Raw genomic sequence first — 13933 nt, 5'->3', positions numbered from 1 at the left:
ATTGTCTGTAAGGGAACGGTAAAAGGTGGATGGAAGGCGAGCGCGGGATAATGCGCGCGGGCGCTGCACGGACCAACCGGCTCAGCAGTAGTAGTTGGAGTTTGGCATTGGTCTGAGCAACACGTTCTGGATCGAGGAGGCTCTCCTGGAAGACGTAGTTTCATTGAGTCTCGGGTATGCCGTTCCACCGCCCATACAGCATGGCAAAATTCCATAGGCACTAAACGGAAAAGTATTGCGACGCTATGAGGAAATAAAGTGCCGGTACGTCAAGAGCCATAGCTGTGGTTGTATGTGTGCTCTGTGCCTCGCAATCTCGCCGCCCGCCAACCGCCGCATCGATACAAACAGGCTGAAACTTTTAGTACCGTATTCGTATGGACCAGTGTTACTTTTGTTCCATACTGTTCAATAACAATTTAATAACAACTTAAATTTTAGCAGAACTTCAATATCATTTAATTATCCTCACAACTAACCTAGACAGGGTCCTTTCCAAATGTTGTGCAATCCGAGTGTCCCGAGATGAAAAATTAAAGTTTGCGTTAATAATAATTACTTGCAGACCTAACTATGTTAGAATGGTGTTTAAAGAACTGTTTTGTTAATGAACCAGTAAATGAATAACGAAGGTCTGACAAAGTTGGAAGATAACTTTAATATTGATTTAGTAATGAAGTGTAATTATTTCGAGACAGATAAAACGGTATTTAAATAAGCAGGAAATAAGATAAAAAGAGTAGTAACTCATATATTGGAAATCTTGAGCGCATAATGGTGTCAGTAACTAATTTTTTTTTAATACAGTGATCATAACAGTTTCAGGGTCCCCCCCTCCCCTTTTTTTATTCATTTGAATTCTGAAGTGTTCTAAATTGGTTTGACTAGCAAAAGTTAAAGTCAATATATATGTCAAAAGTTATCAGTGTTTTATCTTTATCAAAACTGATGTTTTGTGTGTGGCCCCAAAGTGCTATTTCTAGGGTAACCTATGCCCGATTTTAATCAGATCAATAGACAGTACGAAGTTTGGTAGTATACATTATAGTGTAGTGTTATGTATTCATGGTTTTTCCATATCAGTACAGAAAGTGAAACTATCAGTTCAATAGATTTTCTGGTTCTAAAATTTACTATATTATGCAGTGTTACTACGTCTTGTTTTGCATGAATGTACATCAACTTGTACAGAGCAGAAACTCAGTTAATGCCTAATTAGGCTGGCGACCGTATTATTAACAAATCGGTAGCATCTGCTGTGTTGCTTTTTGTCTGTCCTGACGTGTAGTTGTATTTCGGACTTATTTGACGTATCATTGTTATTACAGAGTGGGTGTAAGTCTGATTTTCCACCATTCAGGTACACGTGGTCACTATCTATACAAAAATCCTGTCTCGTAAGGTAAACCCCGCTCACCTACCATAGTACAGGCTTAAAGAGTATTGTGTGTCCTCACGCGCACGTAACAAGTGGCTACCGGTGACAGGACATCCAGTTGTATTCAGTCACAAATTAATGTGAATACCGAACAGTGGATGTTCAGTGGCACGAATTGTAATAATATTCGGTAAAGTAAATAGCAGTGAACGTCAAGTATGGTAGTGGGGTGTAATTTGCGTTCAGTATGGACAAGAACGTAGACATAGTAGATGTGCCGAGCGTAGTGGAAAATGCGGCTGGCAATGACAGGAGTGTACGCGGCCAGATAACAGATGGCGTTAGCGGAAGACAATTGGCGTACATACAATACCACGAACATGTTAACGAACAGATTGAAATGTCGAGATTGCCTAGAACACAGCAAGGAATAAAACAGGAAGTAGAGGATGCCTTTGTACATGATAGTGGGTATGTGAACGAATCCACTGAGATGTTTGATTCACTACAGATAAAGAAAGAACCGAAAGAAAATTTTGATGTAGGATCGGAACACACCGATTTCGTAGAACAAAACAGCGCGAAAATTTTAAGCATGAACGATTTATTTGAACAATTAACCAAACAAAATTCAGGACAGAATGATCAGCTTAAAACACACGTTGACGAGCAGCTGAAAACATAAAGTAATCAGCTCAAAACACAGAATGATCAGATTAAAAGACAAGTTGGTCAGCTTAAAGTACAGGTCGAAGAACAAGGAATTTAAATTAGTAAACAATTAGAACAGGTAGAACAAAAAGTGGGTAATTTAAGTTCTGCAGTAAATACTACGAAATCTGAAATTGACACAATTAATAAAAATATGGGTACTATGCAGGGGGAAATTGACGACATTAACAGTAGGTTTGATGTTGAAATTTTCAACATCGAAGAGAAAGTAGAGCCTCTAGTTGAAACAAAAGTAGACGAAAAAGTTTTCGGTCTTAAAACTGAGATCATAAACGAATGCCAACATGGAATCTCACAGTTGAAAAAGGCAGTTTCAGATACTGAAAGAAATTTAGGCGAAAAAGTTATCGGATGTGTGCAAAAGTGTGAACAAAATACATCGAAAATTCAAGGCAAAATTTTCGATCTCGAGAGTAAAATCAAAGATAGGCCTGGTGTTGTCTGTAATGGCACGCCACTTACGAAGCTGTTGGAAGGTGAGGAGCGCTTCGATCCCGCCAAGAAACATATCGGATGGCATCTGTTGGATTTCATCAAAAATTGCGAGAGAATGTTTCCTGAACACTTGTCTGGTCAGGAAAAGATAAACGTAGTAATTAGCGCCTTAGCAGGTGACGCTAAGCGCTGGGGAATTAACTTGAATACTGAACTAATGACGTTCGAAGAGTTTAAACAAAAGTTTACGGAAGAATACTGGTCCAAACAAAAACAGGATCATTTGTGGCGCGAGTTTATCACGGCCAAACTGCATGATAACAGGGGCAGGAATTCTTTGAAAGATTTCTGCAAATATTGGTACCGAAAGTTGACACATTTAAGAGGGAGAAGATCCGATTCAGAAATCGTATGGGAGCTATATAAAAAGCTTCCAGAAGATTCGAAGAGATATGTGGGAAGCAATCATCGCAGCTTCCAAGCGTTTTTTGAAAGGGTTGAAGACGAAGATCACTGGCGCGAAAGTCGTGCCAATTATCAGAATTTTAGTAACAGGAATAATCGCAATAATGACGAGAGAAATGACAGCGATGGGTTTCGCGTCAACATGATACAGAGAGGTAGAGGCAGAGGAAGAGGAAGAGGGGGTTATCCAGGTAGCGACAGAGGGTACACCGCGCAAAATAATAACGACGCGGGAAACTGATTTCCGCGAACGTTGCGGGCCAAACGAAAGCGGACAGAACATAACGGCCCCGATTTAAGAAACATTACCGGACTGACAGTTAAGTTATGAGACAGCTTAGAGACAGGCGTGAAATGACGCAACGTGTTGTTGTGAAACAAGCGTCAGGTGCGAGCGCAGATGACTCATCTTCGGCGCGCAGAGCGCTACATGTTAACACGCGAGTGGAGCATCAGAGGGCAATGGCCCAGCCTAGCAGAACGGCTGTTCAGAGGGAAGCCGCTAGCAAGGCGGCAGAATTAGGTACAAACATTGCCGTAAGAGCTGTTGAATACATTACGTGTGGTAATTCCGTGGCAAAGGAAACAGTAGATGGAACAGTGGATACACAGAGAGGTGCGGTTAGCAGTGTTAGCAATGAAGTAAATGGCGAGAATGAATTAGCAGAAGTAACTGATTGGCGTGTGCGGATCGATGATCTGTACAAGGGCCTCAAGCAATGTGAGTGGGAGGATTTTAAGAAGGAGTATGAGGCAAGGAGGTTAATTAGTCAAAAAGGAAATAGTAGGGTCGTCGATAACGTGACGTGGCCCCAATTTAAAGAGGAGAGAGTAAATAGCGCCGCGCAAAGTACGCGTGCTGCCGATAGGACGAAGGTTAAAGATAGGAAGGAATTGGAGAATGAAATCCTAAGCATTGACGAGGAAGTAACTTCTGTTAACGATCAGCCAATAGTACAAGCTGTTACCGAAAGGCACTGTGGAAAAGGGGCAAGAGTAATTGAAGTCCACGAGGATTACACTAAATATGAAGTAACAGTGGATGTGAGTAAAGCTGATAATGAGGCCGTTTTGCCAAAAGAGGATATTGAGTTAAAATCAATATCTGACGAAGAAGCAGAGGAAGAACTTAGTGCCTGTCTCAGAAAAGCTTTTATGTTAGAACCTGGAAGCGATCCAGAATGGTCGGATTCTGACGATAGTTCAGATGACGAGTATTTCGGTACTAGTGAAAATAATGGGGATACAGCTAATTGCGATATTGTACCTACTGATGACGAAGTTTCAAAACAAAATCCAGATGTTGAGACTGAACACAGAAAAAAGGAACCACCTGACGACTCAGTGTTTATTTTGCAAAGAGTTCAAGTAAGTAAAGACTTTGAACTCCAGAAACCTAGAAAGCCACCAGATATAAATGGTTCACAGGTCAGGAACTTATCTTGGGACGATGTCACAGTCGACCAAGGTGCGTTGCGGAAAAAACAGGAAGGGGCATGATTTAGAGTTTGGGGCAGATTTATATTGGACTTTGAGAATGTCATGAACACCTTACATCATGAAACTACTGGGTTCCCACCGGAAGAAATTTTGTTAGGCAGCAGAAGTAAAAGTTTAATTGAGGAAAAACTAGAGTTTCCACCTTTTACAAGCTTGGGGTTGAGTCAAAAGAAAGAATTAGTCAGAAAAAGGGCAAAGCAAGAAGCTGAATCTAGATCTAAAAGACATGATAAAAACCTAAAAGTTACAAAATTTAAAATTGGAGATTATGTTCTTTTAAAAACCCACGAAAAATCTAGTGAACTGAACCATGAAGTTTCCAAATTTAAATATATTTATAATGGACCGTATATAATACAGAACATTCCACACGATAATGTTTACTACCTGATCTACCCAAAATCCAAAAGACCTTTAGGTGTAAGAAATGTTGTGGACCTCAAACTGTATGTTCCTAGGAGTGAGTGACCTAAGTACACTCAGAAAACAATCTGCAGTAAATATGCTGTATCTAATGATGAAATTATTTTACTAAATGTAACAAATCTTTGTAATTGTATGTATACTAATGTCAGTGTGCTAATGTACTTATGTAAGTTTCAGATTACCAAATGTACTATAAATGTAAAGATGTATGGAGAAAAGGGCTGAAAAGAAAGGGTAAATGCTGTAAGCCAAATAAAAGATGGGACTGTCAAACACCAAAGAGGGCAGATAATTAGTCAAATGAGAATTGTAAGTGTGGTGCAGGTGATGTGATAAAATGATGCGAAATGGACTGCCCAAATCTGAATAATAGGCGGCAAATATGTGTAGTGATTTTTCTAAATAGTATTGTGTGTTTATTAGGAATTAAGGAAATGACTGCCATTTAATGCAAACAGCAACAAATTGTTTTATAGTGTATATAGGCATTTGTATCTGCTTTGTAGTTAAGTGTTTGTGTTCCAGATTTTGATTTTGTTTCTCTGAGAAATTTAATAATGATAAGTAATTTGCTATTTAAATCATGTTGTGATAGGAGGCTGGACTGTGCCAAAGGCACTTAAGTAAATGATAGGTAAATGTTCTCGATATATTAAAAAGTATAGACCTATATGAAGTGAGTGAAAGGAAGTTTTGTGGTATAAACTTTTATGATGGCACATTCACGCAAAGATTCAGAACCCCTGTATAAATATAAAGTTCAGTGTTCCCATCAAATTTGCACTTAGTCAAATTTACTGCAAACAGGGGCATGTGTAACAACAACGACGTTGTACTATTGGATATTAAATAATATTTTTTTTCCATCTGATTTTTCGTTAAACTTGAGTAATTGATGTTCTGATTTCATTTGTTTTCTTGTTTCATGCCATTGTGTTAAGAAAACTGTAAACAATTTCAATGTGAATATTAATGTTTATGTCAAATGTCAAACAATATTGTAATAGAATTGAAATGTAACAAATGTTGAGACTGTTGTAAGATGTTTAAAATTGTAACTGTGCGTCTGGTCCATACGTAGTCAATGTGTTACAATATGTAGAATGCAAAACCTCGGGTGAATACCTGTCTGTAAGGGAGCAGTAAAAGGTGGATGGAAGGCGAGCGCGGGAAAATGCGCACGGGCGCTGCACGGCACAACGGGCTCAGCAGTAGTAGTTGGAGTTTGGCATTGGTCTGAGCAACACGTTCTGGATCGAGGAGGCTCTCCTGGAAGACGTAGTTTCATTGAGCCTCGGGTATGCCGTTCCACCGCCCATACAGCATGGCAAAATTCCATAGGCACTAAACGGAAAAGTATTGCGACGCTATGAGGAAATAAAGTGCCGGTACGTCAAGAGCCATAGCTGTGGTTGTATGTGTGCTCTGTGCCAAGCCATCTCGCCGCCCGTCAACCGCCGCATCGATACCAACAGGTATTCGTATGGACCAGTGTTACTTTTGTTCCATACTGTTCAATAACAATTAATAACAACTTAAATTTTACCAGAACTTTAATATCATTTAATTATCCTCACAACTAACCTAGACAGGGTCCTTTCCAAATGTTGTGCAATCCGAGTGTCCCGAGATGAAAAATTAAAGTTTGCGTTAATAATAATTACTTGCAGACCTAACTATGTTAGAATGGTGTTTAAAGAACTGTTTTGTTAATGAACCAGTAAATGAATAACGAAGGTCTGACAAAGTTGGAAGATAACTTTAATATTGATTTAGTAATGAAGTTTAATTATTTCGAGACAGATAAAACGGTATTTAAATAAGCAGGAAATAAGATAAAAAGAGTAGTAACTCATATATTGGAAATCTTGAGCGCATAATGGTGTCAGTAATTAATTTTTTTTAATACAGTGATCATAACAGTTTCAGGGTCCCCCCCCTCCCCTTTTTTTATTCATTTGAATTCTGAAGTGTTCTAAATTGGTTTGACTAGCAAAAGTTAAAGTCAATATATATGTCAAAAGTTATCAGTGTTTTATCTTTATCAAAACTGACGTTTTGTGTGTGGCCCCAAAGTGCTATTTCTAGGGTAACCTACGCCCGATTTTAATCAGATCAATAGACAGTACGAAGTTTGGTAGTATACATTATAGTGTAGTGTTATGTATTCATGGTTTTTCCATATCAGTACAGAAAGTGAAACTATCAGTTCAATAGATTTTCTGGTTCTAAAATTTACTATATTATGCAGTGTTACTACGTCTTGTTTTGCATGAATGTACATCAACTTGTACAGAGAAGAAACTCAGTTAATGCCTAATTAGGCTGGCAACCGTATTATTAACAAATTGGTAGCATCTGCTGTGTTGCTTTTTGTCCGTCCTGACGTGTAGTTGTATTTCGGACTTATTTGACGTATCATTGTTATTACAGAGTGGGTGTAAGTCAGATTTGCCACCATTCAGGTACACGCGGTCAATATCTATACAAAAATCCTGTCTCGTAAGGTAAACCCCGCTCACTTACCATAGTACAGGCTTTAAAGAGTATTGTGTGCCCTCACGCGCACGTTACAAGTTCAAATAAAAAATAATATTCACAGCAGCGTAACTAATTATGTAAATGCCCAGTTGCAAAAAAAAATCGCCTAATCAAAAAATAATTAATGTAGCGTAATTAAATTTCGGAAATAAATTTGCCTAAGTAACATGTATAAGTGATTAACGCTACAAGATCACACTGTAATGTAAGCGCGAGGTAAGCCATTGCAAATGTGAAACGCTGGTACATTAATAACCGTTGTAACCGCCAGAATGTGGAATGCAAGCATGCAAACATGCATACATTGTGTTGTGTAGGAGCCGGATGTCCATTTGTGGGGTGGAGTTCCATGCCTGTTATATTTGGTCGGTCAATGTAGGGATTGTTAATGCTGGTTGTAGGGAGACTGGAGTTGTCCTCCGATGACGTCCCGTATGTGCTTGATTGGTGACACATCTGGTGATCGAACAGTCCAAGGCTACATGTCGACACACTTTACAGCCTGTTAAGTTACAACAGCGGTATGTGGGTGAGTGTTATCCTGTTGGAAAACATCCCACGGAATGCTGTTCATCAATGGCAGCACAACAGGTCGACTCACAAGATTGACCAAAAATTTCCACCAGATGCCTGGGGTACCCACGAGAGTTCTTCTGTTGTCATAACTCCTGGTGTAGGTCTAGTGTATGTACCACACAGACATGTAGGTTGCAGGCCTCCTCCTAACCAAGACATGGCAGAACCAAGGCAGAACCAGCTTTCATCAGAAAACACAACAGACCTCTACCCTGCCCTCCACTGAGCTCTAGATTGACACCATTGAAGTGCAAATGGTGGTAGTTTGAGGTCAGTGGAATGCACGCTATAGAGCGTCTGGCTTGGAACTGTCGTTGAAGTAACCGATTTGTAGCAGTTCGTTGTATCACGGTGGTGCCAACTTCTTTTCAACTGCTGCTGCCGATGCAGTGAACGATGCGCCAGAGCGAGACGCCGAACACGATGGTCTTCCCTCTCGGTTCGGTCGTGCCACGTTGCCGTCTGGAGCAAGATCTTCTTGCTACCGTACATTTTCGACACCACCGCCGCCAGTAATCATGTATAGTGGCAACATTCCTGGCAGGTCTTCTTGTAGCCCTGTTACACGATCTCGATCAAACTCAGGGAAGTGTCGATAATGGTGTCTTTGTCACCTTAAAGGCATTGTTGACTAACATCAACGCATCATATCTAATCTCAAGGTAACTAACGGTCACGACTGTATTTAAAGCAAACAAGATTTGTATCCTCATAGTGGCTCTACTACCGCCACTCTTATGCAACTGGAGAGAAAAGTGACTGGACATCTTCCACATGGAGAAACACGCCAACTTTCGTGTATGTTGCACAACCCCTTCTTGCTGTTGCGATTTGGTTTTTCGTCAGTGTATATTAAGTCCTTGAAAGACGTTTATTATGTAGCAGGCCAGATGGTTGCACACTGTCCTTCAATTTAATTTATTCGTTCACAAACATTGGAAAACACGCCTAATTGTACCACGGTCATTTCTCTTACGATACTGACCATATTTTAAAGGTCTCTCATCCTAAGAAAACCATGGACGACTGGACACTCAAGTCCAGTGGAATATTACCCTCAGGATTCCACTGAACACTTTACAACTAAACTTCGTGTATTTCTGACTTACGACTCTTTCTTTAAATGTTCACTCGATCGTCTCTGCCACAACACTGCCTAGTGCGCTCGCATTGTCGTCGCGACACGACAATGCCCTGTCCGCCGGAAAAGGTGGGAGACTGCAGAAAGTTCTAGTGGCTGATGGCTCGCCAACTAGCGCTTGCTGCTAGGTAGTTCGGTGGGAAACATTCGTTTCACAACACTTTATGCAAACGTGACGTCATTTTCGCGTCACGCACAATATCGACGACGGCAACATCTGCTCTCGACTTCCTGACAAGGAAGACAATAATGTCGTTGCTCCTCGATTCACTCGTAGCAATTTAAGCTCTCCTTTTAAGATTCCTAAGTAACGACGAACTCTGAAATTGCTAAATATTTATTTCATCCTTCGGTCTCTACTCAAACGGAAATGTTAGTAACATCGAATATTGCAGAACATTCTTGTATTACATTCTTAAGAAAGTCCCATAAGCCGGCCGCGGTGGCCGTGCGGTTCTGGCGCTGCAGTACGGAACCGTGGGGCTGCTACGGTCGCAGGTTCGAATCCTGCCTCGGGCATGGGTGTGTGTGATGTCCTTAGGTTAGTTAGGTTTAAGTAGTTCTAAGTTCTAGGGGACTTATGACCTAAGATGTTGAGTCCCATAGTGCTCGGAGCCATTTGAACCATTTTTTTTGAAAGTCCCATAATGTGTCAACAAGGCTAACATGAAAACAAAAATAGGCCATATACATATGGCATGACGCGAGCCTACTTCTTGAAACTGCAAAAGACCTTAATTTTATCCATTACGCTAGTACGTTATCGTGTGGTATTTGTCTCCTATCTTGACTGTCATGGTACCTCTTGAAGGCTTACGGCGTTGATGCGTTATTGACTGATATTTAATGATAATGGTGACGTGTTTTTGATAAATTTATAAGGGTCCATTACCTTGAAATGGCATACTTAAAATTTAATACAAGAGTGTTTCGCGCTTAACTTGCAAATTATTGACGATAACAACTCACTCCTAAGTGAGCAGTCTTATATAATGGCATTCTGTAACATTTAATTACAACAATAACTAGAAGAAAAAATTCCAAGAATGACGTGCTTTTATATATCTCCGAGACGCGTGTATGAAGTTTTTTATGACAGGCCCGTATCTAATGCTAACGGAAGTCGGTAAACATACGGGATACTAGTAGAGTTAGCTAGTTTATCGTAACTCAACCAGCGCGCGAGAAAAAGTGAAATTACTTTTGGCTTCTTATGCTTTGTAGGAGATGGTATTCTTAACATCTTTGCGACACTCATGTAAATGGTTTGCAGTGAAATGGTGTAATAGATGTTCAGGTGTGAGTCGCGGACAAAACAGAAAAGAATTCGTCCTAGTTCAGCAGATCAATGTGACAGTATAATTGGTTAATTCTTCATAGTTATAAAAACTGCTAGAATTAGTATAAACTGTATTCACAGTGACTACATTCTCCCCAAAAGGCTACAAAAAGCTATTGTTAAGGAATACACTGAGTTGTCACTATAGATTATCTAGTCATTAAAGGTAGATAAGATCTGTCCTACCAAGTTTTCTAAGATTTCATACTGCAGCAAACAGTAAGCTAGCCCCATTTTCAAATATTCGTGCATCCTTCTATTTTAATGGAAGTCTCCAGGTAGTTACAATATGCCAATATCGTACGAAATACATAAAGTCCTCAGAGATGCAAATCATGTCTTCGATCTTAGCGTCTCGGTGGAACGTTTGATTACAGACATCCGGCTTGTGAAGTTGGTACCGCGGTTTTATATCACAACTTCCTCGAACCGCTAGGAATACATTATTTCTGCAGTGTTCTAACTTATCTGATGCATATTCATGAGCTCCTTCATTAGCAACTCTCCGAAAAATGTTAATCGACGAAACATTGAAGTGCAGCTGCTTTATGTTACAGAGGTGATAAACTTTGCTCCGAATAGGCGTGAAATTGTATTTTACGCTTGAAATTATTGTTGAACAAATCTTTCACAACTAATACATCGTTTCAACTAACGATGACCCGCTTATGAAATATAATGAGTGTTCCGTCAGTAGCAGCACGTTCCCAACAAATGACTGTCTCGAAAGTTACGTGAATTGTTCAGAAAGGCTTTACCTAAGTAAAACGACGATAGTGCTGTTATCTGATGATAACTGTGTTTATACCTTATTTTGAATAACCACGGTCTTTTCAGTCTCTGTGCTCTTCTTTGCAATACACTGAATATTTATTGAATAGGTTACGGTGTTGCCACTTCATAACCTCTAGGTGGTTTTCGGTAAGCCTCATACAGGGCAAATTTGTGCGTGTTACCTCAGCTGGAGTAGACATCAAAAGATTTTTCATACTGCTTTAGCACGATTTTCATCTGGTGACGAAGGCAATGTCCTGGTGTGAACGGCCTCTCGTTTTGCGATCACATCATCCATTATGTTTGTGTGGCATTTATGCCACATTACTGCCCACGTTTGTTACAATTTGTTGTTATGTTTTATAGGAGGATTTTGTTACGAGAGGCTAGCGAGGCATACTCAGCCAAGGACGCACCAGATGATCACATATCGTGAGATCGGCCGGTCGAGCAAGACCCTTATCTCACTGGAGGAGATAAGAGACAGCCGGGATTCACCTACAACGCAGGGAGCCAAAGAGCGAATCTTTTGTTATCTGTATTTACTGCTTCAAAATTGATATACATCTCTAACCGTGTTGATGGCGTTACTTGTACTAAGAAATTGTTGGTAATAATTTAAATATTATTCAATACTTCAGGAAATGATAATTACTGTCAGTGCTTATTGATGGAAATGTCACAAGAGCGCTCAGAGAGGGCAGGACCCTAACTGCTAAGACAGTTCACTAATAGTCTATGAGCAGTCTCTGAGAAGGTAATACATGAATCCGTGAAATGTGGTCTCATGTACAAACGGAACAGTTTGTTGAGACACTGTCTCGGATGTCGTACTTGTGCGGTGTCTCGGAAAGCCTCGGAAAGCATATTTCTGAGATTCCACCTGTAAGACCGTGTGAAGCATTTTTGTGACTTTTGCGGTGCCCGGAACTAACGATTAATGACCGGGAATCTTGTTACGAATATTAAGAATAGACTATCTCTAGAAGTTGTTTTACTAATTTGGGTATTAATGAAATAGAACAAAATTCATAGGTATCGTAAAATGTTACGATTCTTATTACGCTTAGCGTCTAACCCTACACACTTTTCACCTCACCTTATTAAGTACTGTTTGTGGTACAAGCGTTAGAATTCGCGACCGACAGAAAGGGATAGAAAAGGAACGAAGGGGGCCAACGGCTACAGGACATCTTTAGATGACGTGAGATTAAGCACGTTACTTCCAGCTGTGCTAGGGGCAGTGACTGCAACCATTTCTTCCTAATATCCGCCATGACGGTTAATCCTGGCAAAACCTTAAGGGGTGAAGTTTCATTTACTGTAATCCACTGTATAGCTTATGGGGACACATCTGCGTTTACTGTGAGATTACATTTTATCACCGAACCTAATATTCGTTTCATGTGGTCATCAACAGTACTGGCTTGTATACATGAAGGGAAAGCTTCATATTGTAGATCAACCAGGTAGTTACCTAGATTACCAAAATTTACGGGTAAAATCCAAAAACAAAACAAACGAAAAAATGGTTCAAATGGCTCTGAGCACTATGCGACTTAACGTCTGTGGCCATCACTCGCCTAGAACTTAGAACTAATTAAACCTAACTAACCTAAGGGCATCACACACATCCATGCCCGAGGCAGGATTCGAACCTGCTCGGCTCCAGACTGTAGCGCCCAGAACCGCACGGCCACTCCGGCCGGCTCAAAACAAAAAAAAAAGACATACTGGGTTTGCCAGTATACGCAGTGAACAGGTTAGCCTGTTGGTCAAAACTATTTAAAACTATTTTTCTCGTGGTCATGCAAGCTTCACCTAAGTGGGGCACAAATTTCTGTTCTAAACTGATTTTTTCAATGAATCTTACGAAAATGCTATCCACATATTAAAAGATCCTTTATTGTTTTCATCCTATCAGTTACTCATATTATATTCCATCAGACATTCATCTCGTGCTCTTAGTCAGAATTCCCTGCAAGTATAATTAGTAATTTGATGATTACTGCTACGGTTACGGATACCGAGCGAGGTGTAGCAGTGGGTAGCACACTGGACTCGCATTCGGGAGGACGATGGCTCAAACCCGCGTACGGCCACCCAGATTTTGGTTTCCCGTGATTTCCCTAGATCGCTTCGCGCAAATGCCAGGATGGTTCGTTTGAAAGGGCACGGCCGACTTCCTTCCCCATCCTTCCCTAATCCGATGGCACCAATGACCTCGCTCTTTGGTCCTCACCCCCAAAACAACCAACCAACCAACGTACGGTTACTGTTGGCAGTGGATGAATGGAGAATGGTTAGTCTGTCGGGTTCTCACACCCGAGTTTCATTTCGTTTGGGATAAACTTCCTATGTTTACCAACACCAAAATCCATCCTCCTCTAGCTCGTACGAAAACACAGGTCCCGAAATGAACCTTAGATTATCTTACGTGCACGTTCATCAAGATACGAACCTCTGACTCAGTGCCGCATTGTTAGTAGTTGAGTAGTCGCGATTATGAAATTGACGGGAAATTGCTCATGTTAAATCAGTATCCAAGGGCCAGTGAGCATTACTTTCATTACTGTTTACTGACTTCCCATAAATCTGAAACACCATTACTTTGTCACTGCTTTGT

Source organism: Schistocerca nitens, chromosome 6 (genome assembly GCF_023898315.1).
Source record: "Schistocerca nitens isolate TAMUIC-IGC-003100 chromosome 6, iqSchNite1.1, whole genome shotgun sequence".
Lineage (NCBI taxonomy): Eukaryota > Metazoa > Arthropoda > Insecta > Orthoptera > Acrididae > Schistocerca > Schistocerca nitens.
This window is presented reverse-complemented; position numbering follows the sequence as displayed.